The sequence below is a fragment of the Oryctolagus cuniculus genome, chromosome X (assembly GCF_051225735.1).
Source record: "Oryctolagus cuniculus isolate XC-2025 breed Fujian yellow rabbit chromosome X, ASM5122573v1, whole genome shotgun sequence".
Taxonomy (NCBI): domain Eukaryota; kingdom Metazoa; phylum Chordata; class Mammalia; order Lagomorpha; family Leporidae; genus Oryctolagus; species Oryctolagus cuniculus.
The window spans coordinates 7519727-7542381 of record NC_142888.1 but is presented as its reverse complement, the minus strand read 5'-3'; the positions used below and the strand labels follow the sequence as shown (position 1 = coordinate 7542381).

Here is a 22655-nt window from a genome sequence, read left to right as displayed (position 1 = left end):
GCCTGGGAAAGCAGTAGAAGATGGCCCAAGTCCTTGGGCCCCTGAACCCACATGGGAGACCTGGAGGAAGTTCCTGGCTTCGGATCGGCACGCTCTGGCTGTTGCAGCCATTTGGGGAGTGAACCAGCAGATGGAAGACCTCTCTCTCTCTGTTCCTCTCCTTCTCTCTCTGTGTAACTCTGACTTTCAAGTAAATAAATAAATCTTTAAAAAAATTATGCTAAAATATACCTAACAATGTTTATCATTTTAACCATTTGTAAGCATACAAATTAACCACATTCACATTAACACTCACAATGCTGTATACCCATTGCCTATCTCTAAACCCCCAAATTTCCCATCATATGCAATAGAAACTCTACCCAATTTCAACAAGTCCTCACTTTCCTCTACTTTCAATTCCTGACAACCTCTATTCTGTTTTCTGACTCTATGAACTGCCTCTTCTAGACATTTTGTATGAGCAAAATCATACAATATTTGTCCTGGTGATTGGCTTCTTTCACTGCATAATGTTTGCAGTTTATCCTTGCTACAGCATGTATCAGGATTTCGTTCTTTTTTATGGCTGAGTACTAGTCCATTGCACAGATATACCACATTTGTTTATCCATTCATCAGTTGATGGACATTCCTCAGTTGAGTGGCTGCCACCTTTTGGTTATACTGAACAGTGCCTGCAATGAACATCGGTGTACAGAGATCTATTTGAGGCCCTGTTGTCAATTTTTTGTATGTAAAGGTATACCTAGGAGTAGAATTCCTGTATTCTGTGTCTTATACATGTAGATGTGGTATCAGTAGTATCAACAGAGGCCGTCAGGGTTCACAGAGAGGACACATGGTGAGAATAAGCAAAGGTTCAGAGCCAAGTGAAAGGACAAGAAGGGACTGGAAAAGATGGATCCTTTGATTCAGTCAGGCACGTGGTGAAGGCAGAACCTTCAGGAACCTGGTGAACTGTCCCTTTGTAGAAGGACTTTAGGAGCTTCAGGAAGGATGAGACAGTGACAATGAGAAGCCAGGAAGGCAACAGGCAGAGGTGAGGCCACAGGGAACTTTGGGGACATGACTCCTGGTCAAATGTCAGTTGTGTAGTAAAGAACCAGGGAGTCCACAGGAATCGAGTGACAGAGCAGAGTTGGTGTCAAAGGCCAAACAAGTTAATGTGGGAAGCAATAAGGGCCCTGGTAAACCAGAAGGCCTGGATGTGCTGAGATTTCCCCAGGCTCTTGACTCTTCCCTGCTGAAACAGGGAGAAAAGCCCTCATGGCTCTTGGTTTGTGAGGAAGAGTATCAAAATAAGGGCAGAAGGGATCCAATCCTGTCTGTGAGTAGGAATTTTGGAAGCGATTCCCTTTTGGAGATCAAATGAGCAGCTAAAGATTCAAGATGATCCATCATCCTGGACTGTAATATCAACAACCATTACAAAACATCCCAGTTTTATTACATGTTGCACCTGAGGGTAAATATACTGCAAGTGTACTGAGCAGAGCTTTCTGTTATGACGCCAAGAAACACACATACTAAATTCTACGTGATGACTAATTCCCAACTACTTGGCTTAAAAATAACTACAGGGGCCATTCCAGGCCACTGAGGTCAGCAATTGCATGAGGGTATAAACCAGGTGGTGTCCTAATCCCCCTAGCCCACAGCCTGCTGGGAAGGGAGTTTACATCTCATCCTGAAGTTTATCCCTGTGGCAGGGCAACAATAGGGAAGGTCACTGAGTGAAGACAGTCAGGAGAACAACTGACAGGGAGAGGGAGAGGGAGAGGGGGAGGGGGAGGGGGAGGGGGAGGGGGAGGGGGACTGGGGAGGGGAGGTGAGTTCTAAGTCAGGGCCGTACAGCTGCACACTTTGGGGTTTGGCAAACAAGGCAATGCAAATCTGGGATGGCATAAAATCTGCACAGTGTGAAGCCCCAGGTGTTCTGATTTCTTGTTTTTCTGTTTTCTTTGTTTCCTTCCTTCCTTCCTTTCTCCCTCCCTCCCTCCCTCCCTCCATTCATTCATTCAAATGGGTCTTGTAGACCAATTCTCTCTGGGATCAGAATTTGTAAAGCACAATCCAGCGCAATCTGTGAGCCCTCATTGGGGGTAATTTATACTAAAAATAACATCCAGATATAGTTAGGATAGTTTCTCCCCTCTGCTATATCCCTGCCAGGTAGAATTGCACCCCTACCATCCATGAAGCAAACAGAAACTACTTGGAATTCACAAAATGCATAACCAAAGGAGTTCTTTAAAGATTCCATTGCCCCAAGCATTCTAAAGCAGGCCTTGATAGAAAAAGGCCCAATTGTAGCCATGCAGACTCTGGGAGCAAGTCCTGTGCTTTCTGGCTTTTGATGTCTGGTGGGTTCTCCCACCTGTTCCACTTGTGCAACTAGAACTCTTTAAGGTCCAAAGATACCTTTTGTGAACCCCTCCTTGGGATTGCTTGCTACTGCATGGGCCTCCACCTTCTCTGAAAACCACCTAACACTTCCATATTCGGCTTTATCTGCGTATCTTCACATCTCCTCTATTATGTGGTAAACTTCTGAGGGCGCGTGTCTTTCTTCATCTTTCCATTTCTCTGGCATGCCTTGCACCTAAAAATACAGACTAGATATTTATAGAAACACTTAACAAACAAACTCATTCGTGTGGAAGCAAATTATATTTAGTACAACTTTTTGGAAACCCTATTCTATAGAGTGGGGTATGCCTGTACATTTTGCGGAAGTGTTCTGATTCAAATTCCCAGTGTTTCAAGGTACCTATCATTCCCCTTCTTCTTAGTAGAAAAAGCACCGTGGGCTACTTATTTACTTAAGGAATTAGTGAAATGATTAGTTAGGGCCCAAGTGCCTCCATAGCTCCTCCTTCTGGCTGGCCAGCTCCCTTCTTTTTGCCCTCCATTCCCAGCCCCTCTGCCTTAGTTTTCTGACTTGTGTCACCTCGTGGGGTTGTTGCTACAAGGTCAAATCATGCAGCGCTGCAGAAATGTCTGGAAAAGTGGTCGGCAACAGGCAAAGTTGTGCTAGACTAGGAACCTTCCCAGCACTGTGAAGCACGGCACATCTGACCCCATGGGGGAAGACAGTGGCCCAGAACAAGTCATTAGTTATCACGCGCACGGGGGCGGTTGTGTGCTGCAGGAGCAGAGTGAGGAACAGGCAGAGAGCAGGACCAAGGAAAATTCCTCCATTAATCATGGGACCAAGAACAGAGCTCTCTTGTATACCCACTTAATCAAAACAGCACACCTTCTTTCCAAAGCAGCCCATTTCGAAAACACACAAGTATGTTATTTCAAAGTCATAGGAGTTACTTTGCAGAACAAGACAGCCTATTAAAAAATGAATAATGTGCATCTCTTCCTGGAAAGAACAAATCAATACCCCTCAGTGGGCGCAGCGCCACACAGCAGCCTCTGTGCAGTGCTTCATCTTTATCCAGAAGGAGGCCTGGAAACAAGGCCTCTCCTCCTCCCCAAGGGGAGCTCACCTGTTCTGGCCCAGGGGTGGATGGTGGGTGGGAGAGCGCTTCTAGCCCTCTGCGCTTCGAGGCGAAGACGTTCCCCTCCCCCAAGCAGCACATTATACATTTCAGCTGTGCTGGATGCTGCAGAGACAAACTTTCTTCTAAATCTCAAGCAGACTTGAAATTCAGATGAATTACTCAGAGAAGTACAAATTGTCCTGTTTGTAGATTCAGTTCTAAACCTTTGGTAGTTGAATTGAATTAAACAGGTATTTTTTTGGTATTTATTTATTACTTTTGAGCCTGTGTGTACTGAACACTGCGTTAAGCATGTTCCATAACTTAAGCCATTTGAGGGCAGGCAGTTATGCCGTTTGATGCAGCAGTTATGCTGTGGGTTGGGATGCCTATATCCCATATCAGAATGCCTAGGTTCAAGTCTTGGTTCCACTCCCTATTCCAGCTTCCTGCTAAGGTGCACCCTGGGAGACAACAGGAGATGGCTCAAGTAGTTGGGTCCCTGCAACCCACATGGGAAACCTGGATTGAGTTCCCTGCTCCTGGCTTTGGTCTGGCTCAGTCCCAGCTATTGCAGGTGTTTGGGGGAGCAAACCAGTAAATGGCGGCTCTGTCTCTTTCTCAAATAAAAAAATCCTGCCACTTAATTCTTTCATTTTATGGACATCCATGCCAGTGGCAAGGAGGAAGGGTGCCATATTACTGCCAGGTGAGAGTGGAAGTCCAAGTTCCTCTCATGTTCTTCTCCACCGACACCAAGAGGTGGAGGAGCAGAGAGACGTTCTGGCTGTTTACATGGCCTTCTCTGAGAACACCCTGGTAGAGGGAGGGAGGCATGTGTGGTGTCTTGTTACAGCCTGGTGAACTGGAAGCACGGCTTTCCCACTTGGCCTTCCCTGATGAAGATGGGCTTGAGATTGCAGTACATTTTATGGTATTTAGCTGCACTAGGGTGGGTATTGTCTGGGTATTGTCTACAAGTTTTTCTGTCTTGCCAGGCTATCCCTTTCTTGGTCCTGTGATTAACCATGGCAGATTTTCTTGAGTTTTTTTTTTCTTTTGTTTGTGTTCAGTGGAATTTTTTATATGCCAGCACCTGGTCTGGGATATATGGGGCAAAAATCAAACTAAAACCAAAGCAAAACCAAACAGAAATTCACTACCACGTTGTTCTTCAGCTCCCAAAATCCTGGGCTCATCTGTCTTCTTGCCTCTACCTTTTCAAGTCTTGTGTTTGTTTTATCAATAATGTTCAGGGGGTTTTAGCTTTACTTAGCAGGTGAAATGGTGAAAAGTAATCTCCATCTTTCTGAAAATATAAGTCCTTTCTGAAGGGTAGTTTTTAAAGGCTATTTCGTGACATCATGGGGTTGTAGGGTTTTTCTTTGGGGGCTGCCATGGAGAAGAGGGGGTGTGGCAGAGAAGGCTGTTGAGTGGTAATATGCCCTTGCCTGCTGTTTAACAGAGCAGCTTCACTTTTGTTGATTTATATTTATTGGGGTTCTAGCTAACATTTCTGGGACTAAAGTAGTCTGCTGATTAAAAGAACTTGGAAACCACTGCCATAAACTATTGAAATGTCCTTAAGATCCAACATTTTGGTTTCCAAACTATGCCTCTTGATGGAGCAAGGACAAAAAGCCTTAGATCCATATTGACCCTCACCTACATAACAGCGAGCAGGCCCCCATTTCTCTGCCGGGCTAATACAGCCCTGCCCTGCCTGGACTGCTGGACACATCACTATCTGAAGAGTCTAGCTGTCAGCCTGAGCTCTCCCCACTCCTCCCAAGCTCTCTCCCCCTAGCTCAGCAGCTCAGTCTGAGTCCAGCCTCAGCCCCAGCCCAAATGCCTCTCAGCTCACACTGTGATCTTGCAGGACATTTAGATCTAGCCCAAGCTCTCCCTCTATCTTGGCGGCCCAGCTTTATTTAGCTCGGACCCCCAAGTCCCTCCCCGCCACTTTGTACTATATAAACCACTAGTCTGTAAGGGAGGGGGCTCGCTCTCTCTGCTGCTTCACTGGCAACTCTGCCGTGTGTTCACCCAGGAGGGAGCCCCTCCCAGGCTTTATTCTTCTGAATAAACCTGGTCTGGCTGTGACTGCATCCTCTGCCTCTTCTTTCCTGACACCTTTCTTACTGTTTTTTGTTTACACCCAAAAAAAGTGCAAAAATTTTTTGTCTTTGTTTTTAACTTGATCAACATGGTGGCCATAACTGTATGCCCTGAAAGCAAAGTGTCTAGGAAAGTCCCAGATATTTGCACACCTAACGAAGATGTTCCATTTTGCTATTCTTTCTGCTACTTGGACAGGAGAATTATTCAGTCTCTGGGGTCCAAATGCCTAGATGTGAGTCTTAATTTCTAGCAGTGTGATCTTCTATGAGTGACAGCTTCTCAGAGCTTCCATGTCCTCATCTAAAAACAGCACTAATAATGTCTGATTTATGTAATAACTTATGAAATGCTAGTAGGCCATACAAAAGACACAAACGTAAAGAGCTGGCCTCTGTAATGCTGTCCAATACACAGCCACAAACCACACAGAGGCTTCTGAACACTTGAAGTATGACTAGTGTGACTCAGGAATTTAACTTAATTTGATTGAATACTTAAAAACTGATATTTGGTTGAGCTATTGGAAAGCTTTGAAGTGTATTTGGAACAAGTTTAGGGTATTTGGAACATCTTGAGTGTGGATCAACTATGAATGGTATGAAATCTAAATACTGGTCAAATATTTCTTTTTTCTTTTCTTTTTTTTTTTTTTCAATTTACTTATTTGACAGACTGGGGCTGGGGGTGGAAGAGAGAAAGAGATCTTCCATCCACTGGTTTATTCCTCAAATGCCCATAACATTTGGTGCTGGTCCAGGTCAAAGCCAGGAACTCCATCTGGGTCTCCCACATGGGAGGCAGGTGCCCAAATACTTGGGCCATCTTCCACTGCATTGCTAGGCCCATCAGCAGGGAGCTGGATCAGAAGTGGAGCAGCCAAGACTCAAACTGGCACTCTCATATGGGATGCTGTTGTCATAAGCAGCGGCTTCACTGCCGCATTAAGCATTTCTGATGATAATTCAATGTCTGAACTGTGATGTGCTCTAAGTGTAAAATACAAAGGATTTTGAAAAATAGTATAAGAATGTAAAATATTGACATTCTTTATAGTTCATGTTGAAGTGATAATATTTAAGATAGATTAAGTAAAATAGGGTATATTATTAAAAGTAATTTCACAGTTGTTTCCATTTTTATTTATTCATTTATTTTATTTATTTGAAGGGCAGAGAGAGGGGGAGAGAGCAAGAGAGTGAGAGCAAGAGCGAGAGAATCTCCCATCTGCTGGTTCACTCCCCAAGCATCTGCAAACCTAAGTTTTCTGTTGGATGGAATACTATGCAGCCATTGAAAAATCATATTGAAAAACACATTGGAAGACTTAAAAATGTGATCACAAAAGCAATTTGTGTATTATGATCCTGATTATATGAGACATACAAATGCATAGAAAATATAGGAGTGATTGTCACCAACATACTCATGATGTTTATTTCTGTGGGGGGCAATGAGAGATTTTTTTCTTCAGGGCCTTTGAAAAATTTCTACATTTTGTTTACAATGAACATCTATTACTTTACTACCCAGAGGAAAAAGATAAATTTTCTTTTTTAAGTGGGCTGATTGAATCAGGCTATCTTAGGGAGCTTCATGAAGCTCATGGAGAAAAGAAGTGAAAGGGAATGGAACTTGCTTATGAACGTTTTGAAGCCCCCTCCTATTTCATCTCATAATTTTGTTGAATTGGGCCAGAAGGCAAGAGATGGTGAGGGTGCTAGTCCTGTAGAATTTAACAGTTTAAAAATATTAGACCATGTTTATTCTATATTCATTGCTCATTTCAAACAGTTAACGTTAGAACAAAAAGACATTTAAAATGAACGAAACAGATGGTAACCTCAGCAACTGGAGTGGAAGAGGAAATGGTTGTTTCTTCAGTGTAAGGGTTTGTCATCACGGGCCAGATTTCTCCGCACAATTCACTTTCTCTGGAGCAGCAGACACTTCATAAATTCACAATAAAGGTGTTTAATCAAAGCTGGGCTTTGATCTATTTCAAAGATTAAAGGTCCCCTTCAGCAAAATGGAGTTACTTGAGACTTATAAATAAGTTACGAAACAAGAAGCAGTCTCCATTTTTCACCACCCACCTGATATAACTTGGCTCATCCTGTGTTTTATGGGCCCAGGAGTTCAGTTCTCCCCAATGCTATCTGTTTCTTTGGGCTGTTCCTTGCATTGTGCAAGTCTGTGTATTTGGAGTAGTGGTCTCCAGATGAGACTGCCCTGAAGACTTTGTCTGAAGCAGTAGTCTGGCTTCCTTCCCTCGGTTGAAAATACTATATTTTCAACTAAGTGACTAAGAGCGCTTAACAGCAGTTAGAGTGCTGATGGAGGAAAAAGTGCCAAAGGAATCAAGGAAGGAAAACTTAGAGGGAGGACCAGACCCAAACCAGCTTCCCTAACTGCTGCTTTAGGAAGGTAACAGATATTTTGAATTGCATGGCTTCTGCCTTGTGGTGGAGAGATAACTATGGGCCTACTGGCCAAATCACCAGCCTCCAGATGTTTTGAAAAATGCCTGATGGGTAGGCACAGTGAGGGATGATGAGGGTAGGTCATGAGGTCACGCACAAACACAAACCAATGACAACAGCTACTACATTAATTGAATGGCTGTTTTGAGCCAGACACTGGGTTAGGTATTTTAACTATGCTATTTCACTTGTAATTTTGCTCTCAGAACCCTTAGAAAGAAAGTTGTATTTTTTCTTACTTTACAGATATAGAAAATGAGGTTCTGAAAAGTTTTTGAGTAATGTTGATACTATTATCACTACTGCTACTACTATGGCTACTCGTTTATTTTAATGAGTAATTGCTATGCACGGGGGGTACATGCTCTGTATTTGTCCTATTTGATCCAGGCAACAACCCAGTGAAGGATACATCAGAACATACATCTAGTGACATGAGATTCACATTCAAGTTTGTTTGACTTTAAAGTCCAACTCTTTACATTGCACCATACTGATGTCATTTACCACCAGTCATCTTTAAAATGGCAAGTTAACAATGCAAATGAAAGATGACTGAAGAATAAAAGTTTCCCTGATTATTTCTTCAAGTTCTAAACTTGATAGAGATTTCTTTTGGGGAGGAGGCTGCTAATATATGTGACACTAATTTTTTGCTCCTCTTTGAGGAGATACAATTTTGGGAACTTGCATGTATCGCAATGTTTATTTCCATCTCATTCATTGAAGGAAGAACCGTTAGTTCATTCAGTAATGATGCTTGAGGCTGATCCTCTATCTGTTCCCATTTGAGGACTCCCTGCCAACACAGTTCTCAGCAAGCATTGACCAGTGTCAATGTTTTCCTTGAAAACTTGTTTAGGGGTTGATGTTGTGGCCCAGTACATTAAGACACTGCCTGCGACGCTGGCATCCTATCTATCAGAGTGTCTGTTTGAGTCCTGGCTGCTCTACTTCCAATCCAGCTCCCTGTTAATGGCCTGGGAAAGCAGTGGAAGATAACCCAAGTACTTGTCCCCTGCACTCACATGGGAGACCCAGATGAAGTTCCTGGCTCCTGGCTTTGGATTGGCCCAGCTCCTGCCATAGCAGCCATTTGGGAAGTGAACCAGCAGATGGAAAACCTCTCCGTCTCTGTGTCTCTTCCTCCCTTTCTCTCCCTTTCTCTCTCTCTCTCTCTAACTTTGCATCTCAAATAAAAAGTAAATCTCTTTAAAATGTTTTGCAAATGAATAAAATCTAGACTAGTCTCTGCATGGTTATACACTTAAAATAAAAACCCAATTCCATCCATTTTGCTGCAAATGTCCAGATTTCATTATGTTTTATGGTTGAATAATAGTCCATTGTGTGTGTGTGTGTGTGTGTGTGTGTGTATTTAACTTCCACATATGAGAGAAAACATGATATTTGCATTTTTATCTCTGGCTTATTTCACTTAGCAGATAAAGAGAATGTGTTTACACACACACACACATATACACAGAGTTGATATGAATTTAAAATAGTGATTACTAGAGGCTGGGAACAGTGTGGGGATTGAGAAAGATTTGATCATGGGAGACAAAATGCAACTGGGTGAAGGTAATGGGTTCTGGTGTTCCACGGAACAGCAGGGTAACTAGAATCAGTGATGAAGGAAATGGGAGGGTTAACACCCATGTCGGATTGTTTACTCTGTATTTACCTGTTGAAATATTGCACTATACCCCCCAAAATGTACAGGTATTCCATGTTCATCTGAAACTAAAAGAAAAATCAACCAATCAATTTTTTAAAAAAAAAACAGTCGAATTCCAAAGCCTTCAAGAATAAAGCAGATATTGGGACCAGTGTTGTGGTGCATCAGGTTAAGCCGCCACATACAAGACTGGTATCCCACATGGGCACCTGTTGTGTCCCGGCTGCTCTGCTTCTGATCCAGCTTTCCGCTAATGCGCCTGGGAAGGCAGCAAGGATAGATCAAGTTGTTGTGACCCTGCCACCCATGTGGGAGACCCAGATTGTGTTCCTGGCTCCTGGCTGTTGTGACCGTTTGGGGAGGACACCAGTAAAAGCAAGATCTCCCCCTATCACACTCTGCCTTTCAAATAAATAAATAAATCTTTAGAAGTAGAGTAATACAGATATTTGGGTATTTACCATTTAGCTTTCTTTTTATTTCTCCTCTCCCATTCATTTTCAGTCACTTACTCTTACAAGTATGCATTTCTGCCTTTTCCCTCATTGTAAAATTACTGAATATCAGAGTGGCACTCGGGAGAGAGTCTGCATATTTAGATTTGTTGTGTCCCTGTCACCTCTTGAACACTGCCTTTGTCTATTCAAAGTTGCCATTCTGACTGCACATTTGAATCACATGGGGAATTTTTATAAATACCAGAAGCTCTTAAACCTCACCCAGACCAGTTCAATCAGACTTTCTGCATGGGTATAAGTATGGCTAGTTTGTTTTTGCTTTTATTAATCTCTCCAGGGGACTGTAATGCACAAAGTTAAAAATCTCTGCTTTCAGGGATTCAAGATTGGATTCTTTTGTTTTATCTCCTCCAGGATGTGGCAAGGTTTCTTTTCGTCTTTTCTGCCTTTTCATATTGCTTTGCTTTTTATATCCACTTTTCAACCGTTCACTTTTCCATTCTCATTTGTTCCCTTTGGCCTACCTGCTTCCTAATCACCACAGGGAGTACACTAAGAAGTCCCAGTCATTTCTCTGGGAGGTGAGCCTAGGGAACACCGGTAGGGCAGTGGGGAAGTAAGTAAGGGCAAGGCAGGCAGTCAGTAAAGGATGTGCTATCGACAGTGTCCATGCCCGGTAACTAGAGCTTAATCTGGCTGGGCAGGTAAGCCACATGGCTCAGAGTCACCCCGTCCCAGAGGGAAGGGACTGGGAACATTTGTCTACTGGTTCCTGTCAGCTGTTTTTTGAGAAATGCTCCTGTAGTCCTTACTTGCCTGTTACTTCTAGCTTATTGTGTGTGCTGGAGAGAGGGATGGTAGCAGCCGGAAAGAGCCCTCAATCAAGGGAGTTGGAGGTCCAGTCAGTACACAGCAGAATTAAGCTACCCCATGCTCTTGTTCCCAACCACTGGTGAACAGATTCAGGTTCAACACCTTTGTGATTTCCTTAGTGTCTGCATCAGCACCCGTTTTCCACATCAATTTATTTCACAGCACGGAGCCTCATACTTGATCTTTCCTGATATTTCTTCTTTCCTCTCTGGCACTCTCATTTTAAGAGGAAGGGTATGAAGCCTTCCCTTTTGGCAAACCTGCATGAAATACTGGTGGCTAATTAGGGTTACTGTAAAGAATGAGAGAATGGGCTGCCAGATATAAGCTCTGGTGTGTTTCCAAAATGTGTACTAGATCAGTTCACTTTCCCAACTTTCTGTCCCCAAGATTTGGTCTTCCTCCTTTTACCATACTTTGCATATGGATAACGCATCTTTGATATTCAGCTCAGATATGGTCTCCTTTGTAAAGTGACTGCTGAAATGCAAATCAAACCCCCATTCTTCAATGTTGTCATAATTCTGTATGCAGACCCTAGTTACAGTTTCATGTTCAGCTCCAAATGCTTTTTTTGTTTTTAAAGATTTTTGTTTATTTGAGAGGTTGAGTTACAGAAAATGAGAGGGAGAGACAGAGAAAGGTATCTTCCATCTGATGGTTCACTTCCCAAATGACCACAACGGCCAGAGCTGAGCCTATCAGAAGCCAGGAGCTTCTTCCGGGCCTCTCACACGGGCACAGGGGCCCAAGTGCTTGGGCCATCTCCCACCGCCTTCCCAGGCCATCAGCAGAGAGCTGGATCAGAAGAGGAGCAGCTGGGACTAGACTAGAACCGGCGCCCATATGGGATGCCGGTGCAGCAGAGGATTAACCTACTGCACCATAGTGCCAGCCCCTCAGCTTTGAACATCATAAGTATTCATTCACATGCTGGTTTCCTCACACAGACCATGGATTTGGGGAAGACAGAAGTCATTTCACTTTGTAGAAGTTTTTGCACTTTGTATTCTTCCCCCCCAGTGGAGTGTGCCATAGAAGTTTCAAAAATGTCTGTAGGATTACATTAAAGTCAAATAGAGTTGAAGCTGATTTTGGAATACAAGCATTGTTTTACAAGTGTGTTAACAAACACGTTCGTGCCCTTTCTGCCCATGGAGGCCACCAAGGAAGCATCATCAAATTCTCTCTTCCCACGGCCGTCATGTCCAAGTCAGAGTCTCCTACAGAGCCCGAGCAGCTGCGGAAGCTCTCATCAGAGGGCTGAGCTTTCAAACAACCCTGGGGAGCCCGAGGAGCCACTCTGAGCAACGGGGACGCTCACGGACTGCATGGTAGTGAGAGACCCGGACACCAAGCGTTCCAGGGCTCTGGGTTTGTCACCTATGCCACCGTGGAGGAGGAGGATGCAGCTATGAATGCAGGGCCACACAAAGTGGTTGAAGGGTTGTGGAACCAAAGAGGGCTGTCTCGAGAGAAGATTCCCAAAGTCCAGGTGCCCAACTAACTGTGAGAAAGATATTTGTTGGAGGCTTTAAAGAAGACACTGAAGAGCATCACCTCCGAGATGATTTTGAACAGCATGGGAAAATCGAGGAGATGGAGAGCACGACTGACCAAGGCAGCGGCAAGAAGAGGGGCTCTGCTTCTGTGACCTTTGACAACCATGACTCTGTGGATAAGACTGTCACTCAGAGCTACCACACTGTGAAGTATGGAAGGCCCTGTCGATGCAGGAGATGGCCAGCACTTCATCCACCCCAAGAGGTCCAAGTGGTTCCAGAAACTTTGTGGAGGTGGTTTTGGTGGCACTGACAACTTGGGTCATGGAGGAAACTTCAGTGGTCATGGTGGCTTGGTGGCAGCTGAGGTGGTGGTAGTTATGGTGGCAGTAGGGATGGTTACAATGGGTTTGGTAATAATGGTGGTTATGGAGGAGGCGGCCCTGGTTACTCTGGAGGAAGCAGAGGCTATGAAAGCAGTGGACAGGGTTATGGAAACCAGGCAGTGGACATGGTGGGAGTGGCAGCTATGACAGCTATAACAATGGCGGGGGTGGCTTTGGTGGTGGTAGTGGAAGCCATTTAGGAGGCGCTGGAAGCTACACTGATTTTGGCAATTACAACAATCAATCTTCAAATTCTGGACCCATGAAGGGAGGAAATTTTGGAGGCAGAAGCTCTGGCCCCTAGGGTGGTGGCGGCCAATATTTTTCCAAACCATGAAATCAAGGGGCTATGGTGGTTCTAGCAGCAGCAGCAGCTATGGCAGTGGCAGAAGGTTTTAATAACTGCCAGGAAATAAAGCTTAGCAGGAGAGGAGCCAGAGAAGTGACAGGGAAGCTACAGATTACAACAGATTTGTGAACTCAGACAAGCACTGTGGTGGCAGGGCCTGGCTGCTACAAAGTAGACATGTTTTAGACAATACTCATATGTATGGGCAAAAACACTCTAGGACTGTATTTGTGACTAATTGTATAACAGGTTATTTTAGTTGCTGTTCTGTGGAAAGTGTAAAGTATTCCAACAAAGGATTTTAATATTTTCTTTTTTTGCACCCATGCTGTTGATTGCTAAATGTAATAGTCTGATCATGATGCTGAATAAATGTGTCTGTAAAAAAAAAAAAAAACAAAACACAGGGCCAGTGTTGTGGCATAGTGAATGGGGCTGCTATGTGGCTGCCTGCAGTGCCAGCATCCCGTATGGACACCAGCTCGAGTCCTGGCTGCTCCACTTCTGATCCAGCTCTCTGTTATGGTCTGTAAAATCAGTAGAAGATGGCCCAAGTCCTTGGGCCCCTGCACTTATGTGGGAGACCTGGAGGAAGCTCCTGGCTCCTGGCTTCAGATAGGCACAGCTCCAGCCGTTGCAGCCATCTGGGGAGTGAACCAGCAGCAGTACCTCTCTCTCTCTCTCTCTCTCTCTCTCTCTCTCTCTCCTTCTGCGTCTCTGTAACTCTGCCTCCAAATGAATAAATAAATCTTAAAAAAAAGAACACATTCATGGAAGACATACCTAATAGATCTAGTCCAAGAAACTTAAATCAGAGATGAGTCTTGGGATTTGGCCTTATCTCTGAAGAGTGACAATGAAAGCTCGTAAGTGATTGAAACTTGAGGAAGTACAATTATATAGATAACCAAACCACACTTTGGAGGCCAAATAATGGGCATCTGCATCATATTAGAATCACTGTCACAGCGAGCTGTTATTTGCATGATAAACAACAGAAAATCAATCAAAAGAACACCAGTGTACTGGACGCTGAAAAGCTCAGGAACATGAGTCACAGTAGCTTGAACGCAAACCATTGATTTAATCCTCAACTTCTTAGCCATTTAACATAATACTTTTCTTCCCTAAGGTGTCATTTTACTTAAGCTGGTATCTATTTTTATATATTTTATTTTCAACATTCTTTTACATTTTAAGGTCTTTTAAATTTGAGAAGCAGAGAGATAAAGCAAGGGCTCTTATCTTTTGATTTACTCCCCGTATGCCTGGAGCAATTGGAGGACAAAAGCTGTGAGTTGGAAACTCAACCCAGGTCTCCCACATCTGGGCAGGAGCCCAATTACTCAAGCCATCACAACCACCTCCAAGGGTCTGCAATTGTAGGAAACTGGAATCAGGAACCAGAGCCCAGAATGTGACTCAGATATTTTGATATGGGTCATGAACGTTGTAACCACTACACCAAATATCCACCCCCTATTTTCAACATTGTTGAGTTAGGAGGTGGAAGTTGGAGGTATGGCGGTGGGAGTTCAGAGAGGAAAGGGATTTTGTTGGCAGTGGTTTGGAGTTCAGCCAAGTAAAATTTCAAGATACTCTGGTAGGTATGCAATTTATGAGTTAGAGAATCTTTCCATATAGAGAATGGATAAAAGATAATTTCTACCTTGAGTTAGTTTAACCTTCTTCACTTTAGAGTAAATAAATTCCTTTGGCTTTTCTGTTATTTGCTGATTTATTTTTAATTTTTGGCAAATTTTTGGAAATTTAGAAAAGTACAGAGATCAATAAAATAAACTACTTTGTGCCCATAAACTATAATTGCTAATGATTAACATTCTATTACATTTATTTTTCAATATAAATGGAAGTGTTACAAACTTGAAATCTATTCTTTGCCCATTTCCCCTTCTCAGAGGCAATTATTTTCATGTATTTCATATGCCACTTTCTCGTCTAATTTTTGGATTAATATGTTTAGGATTACTTTTCAGATTTTTTTGCTAGTTTTGTTTTCTGAGCCTTTTATATCTCAAGGCTGGTATATCTTCTTCCAGGTTTCTCTATGTAGAAAACTCCTGTTCATTCTACAGGGCCCAACTTAAAGAACATTATCTCTTTGAAATCTTTCTTTAACCCCCTGTGCAGATTAATTGTGGATTCCTCAGCACGTCCACAACATTCAGTTCTTCCTGCTATCACACCACCAGTCAGCTTACTGTGGTTAGGTTTATCTGTTTTCCTTTCTATGCATGAGACTCTCAGAAGTCAGAACACGTCTAGTTCACTACCTAGCATATAAGAGGCCCTCAGTAAATGTTTGTTGAATAAATAAATGGAAATTGAAAACATTTGAGCAGCTAAGAATTCATTAAACAATACAGTTACTTGGAATAGAGATACTTAATAGAGTATGATTGGGAAAAAAGAATTTGATATGTTAGTTTTCCAGAATTATATCTTGACTCAATTTGAGTTTCATTTGAGAATTAAATATATGTACATAGAACTCAATGAAGGAAACTAACCCAGGTTTGGTAATACATACATTATGTGTTTGAAATTCACTATGACTATTTTTTTCCAGGATAAAATGGAAATTTTAAGATGTTTCATCTGAAGGGGATGTGTAAATACATTGTGGATGAATTATGAATATTCATGAGGGATTATTACTACGTTAATAGAAAAATGAGTCAGACCCAAATTCATTCAATCTAGGCCATAACTGTTCTTTGATACGAAGTGTGAGCACTAAACAGAACTGCCATTTCCAGTTTTCTGAAAGCACATTCCCCTTCAAACTCTTGTAGTTAAAAGAGCTCTGTGAAATACTCTGGGGAAAATTCAGTTTTCTCCTCCTTTGTTTGCAGAGGGTGGTAAGGAAGCAGTCAGGTCAGAAAGAGCTCTTTAGAGATGAAGCCCAGCACACCTTCAGAGCAGCGTCCGAAGCGCCGCTCGCAATGACCACGCCACGTGCACTGCCTTGCTTGTCCTTTTCTGCTTCGGAACATTCCTATTCTAGATTCGTGGGGGCTTTTGAGGTGTCAATGTTCCCAAAATGTTCTCTCTTTCATTTTCAAAGAGATTCTGAGTGTCTGACCTTGCTTGCAAGGACTGTGAGATGACCTTGGTCCCTGAAAGAGGCAGGGGCGACTGGGATTCCTGGAGTTAAGTCACTGGTCAGGGCATAAGATCTGGTGGAATGCAGCACAGATTTGTCTTCTCTGGTGTGAGTGCATGTGTGTGAAGGGTTGCAACATGCTATGTAACAGTTTGTCAGATTAGTATGCTACCAACCTCTGCACCTGTGCTTCTTAGCCTGGAGTTGATTCAGGGGCCTTAAAAACTTTTATCTTGGGGCTAGTGCTGTGACGTAGAAGTTGAGCCTCCATTTGCAATATTGGCACTCCATATGTTTACCAGTTCAAGTCCTGGCTGCTCTGCTTCCCATCCAGTTCTCTGCTGGTGTGCCTGGGAAAGCAACAGAGGATGGCTCAAGTCATTGGGCCCTTGCACCCACAAATGAGACCCAGAGGAAGCTCCCATCTCCTGGATTCAGGCTGGCCCAGCCCTGGCCAAAGCGGCCATCAGGGGAGTGAACCAGCAGATGGAAGATCGCTCTCTCTCTCTCTCTCTCCCTTTCAAATAAATAAATCTTTTTTTAAAAAAAGACTTACAGCTTTCTTTTCACTATCCTTTAACTGAAATTTAATATTTATTTTGTTTATGGATATAGGCAATGGACTACATTAATATTAGGCATTCATATATAACTTTTACCACCAATGGACTATTATAATTGTTACATTATATTGTAATTGTTGCAAATGTTGAAATATTATTTATGCTCATCACTTGGAAATCATGATACTTAACAGAACTGTCTAGCTCTTGTTATTTAATGGACAAATAAAAACATATTATTATATCACAAATTTATTTTTAATACTTTGATAACTATTTCAAAATAATCTTTGATTTTAATCCTATATACTTTGTTTTATGCATTAAAAAGATGACTGTGAGAATAAGCCCATAGGCTTTACTGGACGCACACAGGTCCATGGCATAAAAATCCATGGTCTACAGAGGGTACAGCTTCCTCAAATGAAATGCACTGCAGATGCAGCTGTGATGTAGTTCAGGATTTTTAAAACTTTGTCAAATCATCAAGTCCTGTCAGCATATATAATAGATCAAAGCACGGTTGCCCTGTTTGAGGTGGTGCCCTTGGCCCAAAGCCCTAACTTCGTGGTCAACCATTTTGAAGTTGGCCCTGGACGATGTGAGAAAATGAATGCCTGTGATGGACCTGGAACTTCAGATGGAGTCAAAGAGGGCGACAGAGAGGAGAAGTTGAAGAGAAAAAATAACAGAGGTTGAGAAAAGCAAGTGCAGAAAGCAAACTAATAAAAGAGGGGAAAGACTGGGAGGCACATCTTCACACATGAGAGACAGCTAGCCTACTCCTAGTTTTGCTGTTAGTTGTACAAATGCAGTGCTTTTACTGTGAGAAGCCTGCTTGCTTGCTAAAGTTAAAGAAAAATGCATGAAAGTTTGGTCTTGCTGTGTGGGAACACAGTTAGGGGGAAAAAAAGGTGATTCTCTGAGACTCACACTGAGAGTTTTAGAGGAGGCTCCTTGGTGGAATAACCTCTGAAAAGGACCTCATTGTAGGACAACCTCTTTAAGTCTGGAAGATGATGTTGGTGCCCCACTTGGGTTGCCATTATGAGTCAATGCACTCGCAACCTTCTCCCTCAGCTGCTGGGAGTGCCTGCCCCTTCTCCAAAGAGTGGTCCTTGGCCAAACAGGAACTCCTCCTACCACCACCCTTTTACCAAGGAAAGAATGCCTGATTTTAGGGGGTGCAAATACTGACACCTTATTGTCCAGGTGCCACTTGTACTCAGAGCTCTTTACTGCATCAGGTTGGAGTTGCTCTCCAGCTGAGACCAGAGCTCTTTAAGGCCTCTTCTCCTGTAGTCTCCTGCTTACTTCATGTCCTTGCTTGATGCCAAAACCACTCAAATAATAGTCCCTTTGTCAGGCTCTGCTGACTAAGACACTGGATTTTTCATCTTTAAAAGGCAAATAACTGGTCCGGCGCCATGGCTCATCCTCCACCTAGTGGCACCAGCACACCGGGTTCTAGTCCCGGTTGGGGCGCCGGATTTTGTCCCGGTTGCCCCTCTTCTAGGCCAGCTCTCTGCTGTGGCCCGGGAAGGCAGTGGAGGATGGCCCAAGTGCTTGGGCCCTGCACTCCATGGGAGACCAGGAGAAGCACCTGGCTCCTGCCTTCGGATCAGTGTGGTGCTCCAGCTGCGGCAGCCATTGGAGGGTGAACCAATGGCAAAAGAAAGCCCTTTCTCTCTGTCTCTCTCTCTCACTATCCACTCTGCCTGTCAAAAAAAAAAAAAAAAAGCAAATAACTGGAAGATGGCGGAATAGTGAGGGCACGCACTGACAGTCTGGGAAAAGATAGTTTAATAAAAGTGGAGTTACTGTAGTCTCAGGAAAAGGCTCGGGAAAAAATTACAGAGGAAACTCTTCCAGATCTAGTGGATGTGACACGGAGGACCTACGGGGAGAGCAAGGATGTCTATGGCGTGGAAGCTGAGGCGCAGGAGCCGAGGTGCAGAAGCCGAGGCGTGGAAGTCGAGCTGTGGAATCTGCGCGCCAGCGCTGGTAGGGGAGGTGAGACAAAAACCTCGGTAACCCGAGTAATTGGAAGGGAAAGGCAGAAAGAGCCTAGAGGGAACGAGGCTTGAAGCCCCACTGGGGAAAGTTCACCAGGCTGACTGGAGGAGAGGAAAAAAAATGAATAAATAAGGGGAACCAGCACAGACACTAGCCTCTCTCTTCACTCACCTTACAAAGTCGAGCAAGACAAAGAGCAGGCGCCATTTTGGACATACTTAAGTGGCGCCCACCATCAGCCAAGCAGAAAAACCTGACTCTGGTGGGGAGAAATAACTGGAGGTTAGAACCTAGTGAAACTGTGGAGCTAACGAACTGAGACTGTGAAAATCTAAGGGTGGGTGAGAGAACTCACTGAGTATACAAACTTGATAACCTTGGCAACCCGGTGAGAGACTGATGAGAAATTTGAGACCACACTGAGGGCTGCATAGACCCTTTGTGTGGTCCTTGGGGTAGAGCAGACTAATACCCACAGGGGCCAGATTTCATACATCAACTACCCTCAATTCCACTCAGCTGTGTGGAATTACTTCCCTTCTGAGTCCAAAAAAAAAAAAAAAAAAAGAGAGAGAGCGAGCGAGAACAAACTGGGTGAGTCACCTTTGGCACACCCTTAACCCTGAAAAACCAAACAGAGCTCTCTGGCCACATGCATCACAGCCTCTAAGGATCCATCAAAAGCAGACAGTCCACTTAATCTAGAGTCATAGTATAACGAGAAAAAACACCACAGCGAAGAAAACAAAGAATATCTCCACAATGCCAAACAAACGCAAAAACCGAGGTAACAAGAACAAGGAAGACACTACGACGCCCCAAAATGATGAAGAAACCCCAAGCCAAGATTATGAAGATGACGAGATAGAAGAAATGCAAGAAGCGGATCTCAAAAAATTGATAAGAACATTAAGAAGTTCTCAAACAAATTCTTGAACTACAGAACTCCTCACTGGACAGGATAGAAAATCTCTGTCACGAAAATGAAGTATTAAGGAGGAATCAAAATGAAATGAAGCAACTAGTAGAACATGAAACTGTGATAGTGATGAGAAATCATAATGAAATGAAGAATTCAATAGATCAAATGACAAACACATTAGAGAGCCTTAAAAACAGAGTCAGTGAAACAGAAGAGAGACTATCGGACTTAGAGAACAAGAAAGTATACAGTCAAACCAAAGAAAAGAAGAGGAAATTAGAAATCTAAAACATATTGTCGGGAATCTACAGGATACTATTAAAAAACCCAACATTCAGGTTCTAGGAGTTCCTGAAGGCATGGAGAGCGAGAAAGGATTAGAATGCCTTTTTAGTGAGATACTAGCAGAAAATTTCCCAGGTTTAGAGAAGGACAGAGACATCCTAGTACAGGAAGCTCATAGAACCCCTAATAAACATGACCAAAAGAGATTCTCACCATGAAACGCTGTAATTAAACTCACCACAGTGAAACATAAAGAAAAGATCCTAAAATGTGCAAGAGAGAAACGTCAGATTACTCTCAGAGGATCTCCAATTAGACTCGCAGCAGACTTCTCATCAGAAACCCTACAAGCTAGAAGGGAATGGCAAGACATAGCCCAGGTACTAAGAGAGAAAAACTGCCAGCCCAGAATATTATATCCTGCAAAGCTCTCATTTGTGAATGAAGGCGAAATAAAGACCTTTCATAGCAAACAGAATTTGAAAGAATTTGTCGCCACTCGTCCAGCCCTGCAAAAGATGCTTAAAGATGTGCTACACACAGAAACACAGAAACACGGCCATCAATATGAAAGAAGGTAAAGGAAGAAAACCTACCAGTAAAAGATCATAGGAAGCTTAAAGCATATACTAGAAAATATCTTTGGGAAAATGGCAGGGCAAAGTCACTACTTATCAATAGTCACATTGAACGTTAATGCACTTAATTCTCCAGTTAAAAGGCACAGACTGGCTGAATGGATTAAGGAACAAAACCCATCTATTTGCTGCCTACAAGAAACACATTTTTCCAACAAAGATGCATGCAGACTGAAAGTGAAAGGTTGGAAAAAGATATTCCATGCCAACATAAATGAAAAAAAAAAGCAGGTGTAGCCATATTAATATCAAACAAAATAAACTTTAACACAAAAACTGTTAAGAGAGACAAAGAGGGACACTATATAATGATTAAGGGTTCAATTCAACAGGAAGATGTAACTATTATAAATGTATATGCACCTAATTACAGGGCACTGGTTTATTTAAAAGGTATGTTAAGGGACTTAAAGGGAAACTTAGATTCGAATACAATAGTACTGGGGGACTTCAATACTCCACTCTCAGAAATAGACAGATCAACAGGACAGAAGATCAACAAGGAAACAGCAGATTTAATCCACCCTATTGCCCAAATGGATCTAACAGATATATACAGAACTTTCAATCCTACAGCTAAAGATTTTACATTCTTCTCAGCAGTGCATGGAACCTTCTCTAGGATTGACCACATACTAGGCCATAAAGGAAGTCTCAGCAAATTTAAAAGAATTAGAATCATACCATGCAGCTTCTCAGACCACAGTGGAATGAAGGTGGAAATTAGCAACTCAGGAATCCCTAGAGCGTATGCAAACACATGGAGACTGAACAACATGCTCCTGAATGAACAGTGGGTCATTCAAGAAATCAAAAGAGAAATCAAAAACTTTCTGGAAGTAAATGAAGATAACACCACAACATATCAAAACTTATGGGATACGGCAAAAGCAGTGTTGAGAGGCAAGTTATAGCAATAGGTGCCTACATCAAGAAATTGGAAAGGCACCAAATAAATGAGCTTTCAGTGCATCTCAAGGATCTAGAAAAACTGCAGCAAACCAGACCCAAATCGAGTAGGAGAAGAGAAATAATTAAAATCAGAGAAGAAATCAACAGGATTGATTCCAAAAAAAACATTACAAAAAATCAGCCAAACGAGGAGCTTGTTTTTTGAAAAAATAAACAAAATGGACACCCCATTGGCCCAACTAACTAAAAAAAGAAGAGAAAAGACCCAAATCAATGAAATCAGAGATGAAAAAGGAAACATAACAACAGACACCACAGAAATAAAAAGAATCATCAGAAATTACTACAAGGACTTGTATGCCAGCAAACAAGGAAACCTATCAGAAATGGATAGATTCCTGGACACATGCAATCTACCTGAACTGAATCATAAAGACATAGAAAACCTAAACAGACCCATAACTGAGACAGAAATTGAAACAGTAATAAAGGCCCTCCCAACAAGGAAAAGCCCAGGACCAGATGGATTCACTGCTGAATTCTACCAGACATTTAAAGAAGAACTAACTCCAATTCTTCTCAAACTATTCAGAACAATCGAAAAAGAGGGAGTCCTCCAAAATTCTTTCTATGAAGCCAGCATCACCTTAATCCCTAAGCCAGAGAAAGATGCAGCATTGAAAGAGAATTACAGACCAATATCCCTGATGAACATAGATGCAAAAATCCTCAATAAAATTCTCGCCAATAGAATACAACAACACATCAGAAAAATCATCCACCCAGACCAAGCGGGATTTATCCCTGGTATGCAGGGATGGTTCAATGTTCACAAACCAATC

General features: G+C 42.7%; 1 pseudogene; it reads left to right on the top strand.

Moving 5' to 3' along the window:
- Nucleotides 1–10081: 10081 nt before the first annotated feature.
- LOC100342076 (heterogeneous nuclear ribonucleoprotein A1 pseudogene) lies at nt 10082–13201 on the top strand (annotated as a pseudogene).
- Nucleotides 13202–22655: the final 9454 nt, after the last annotated feature.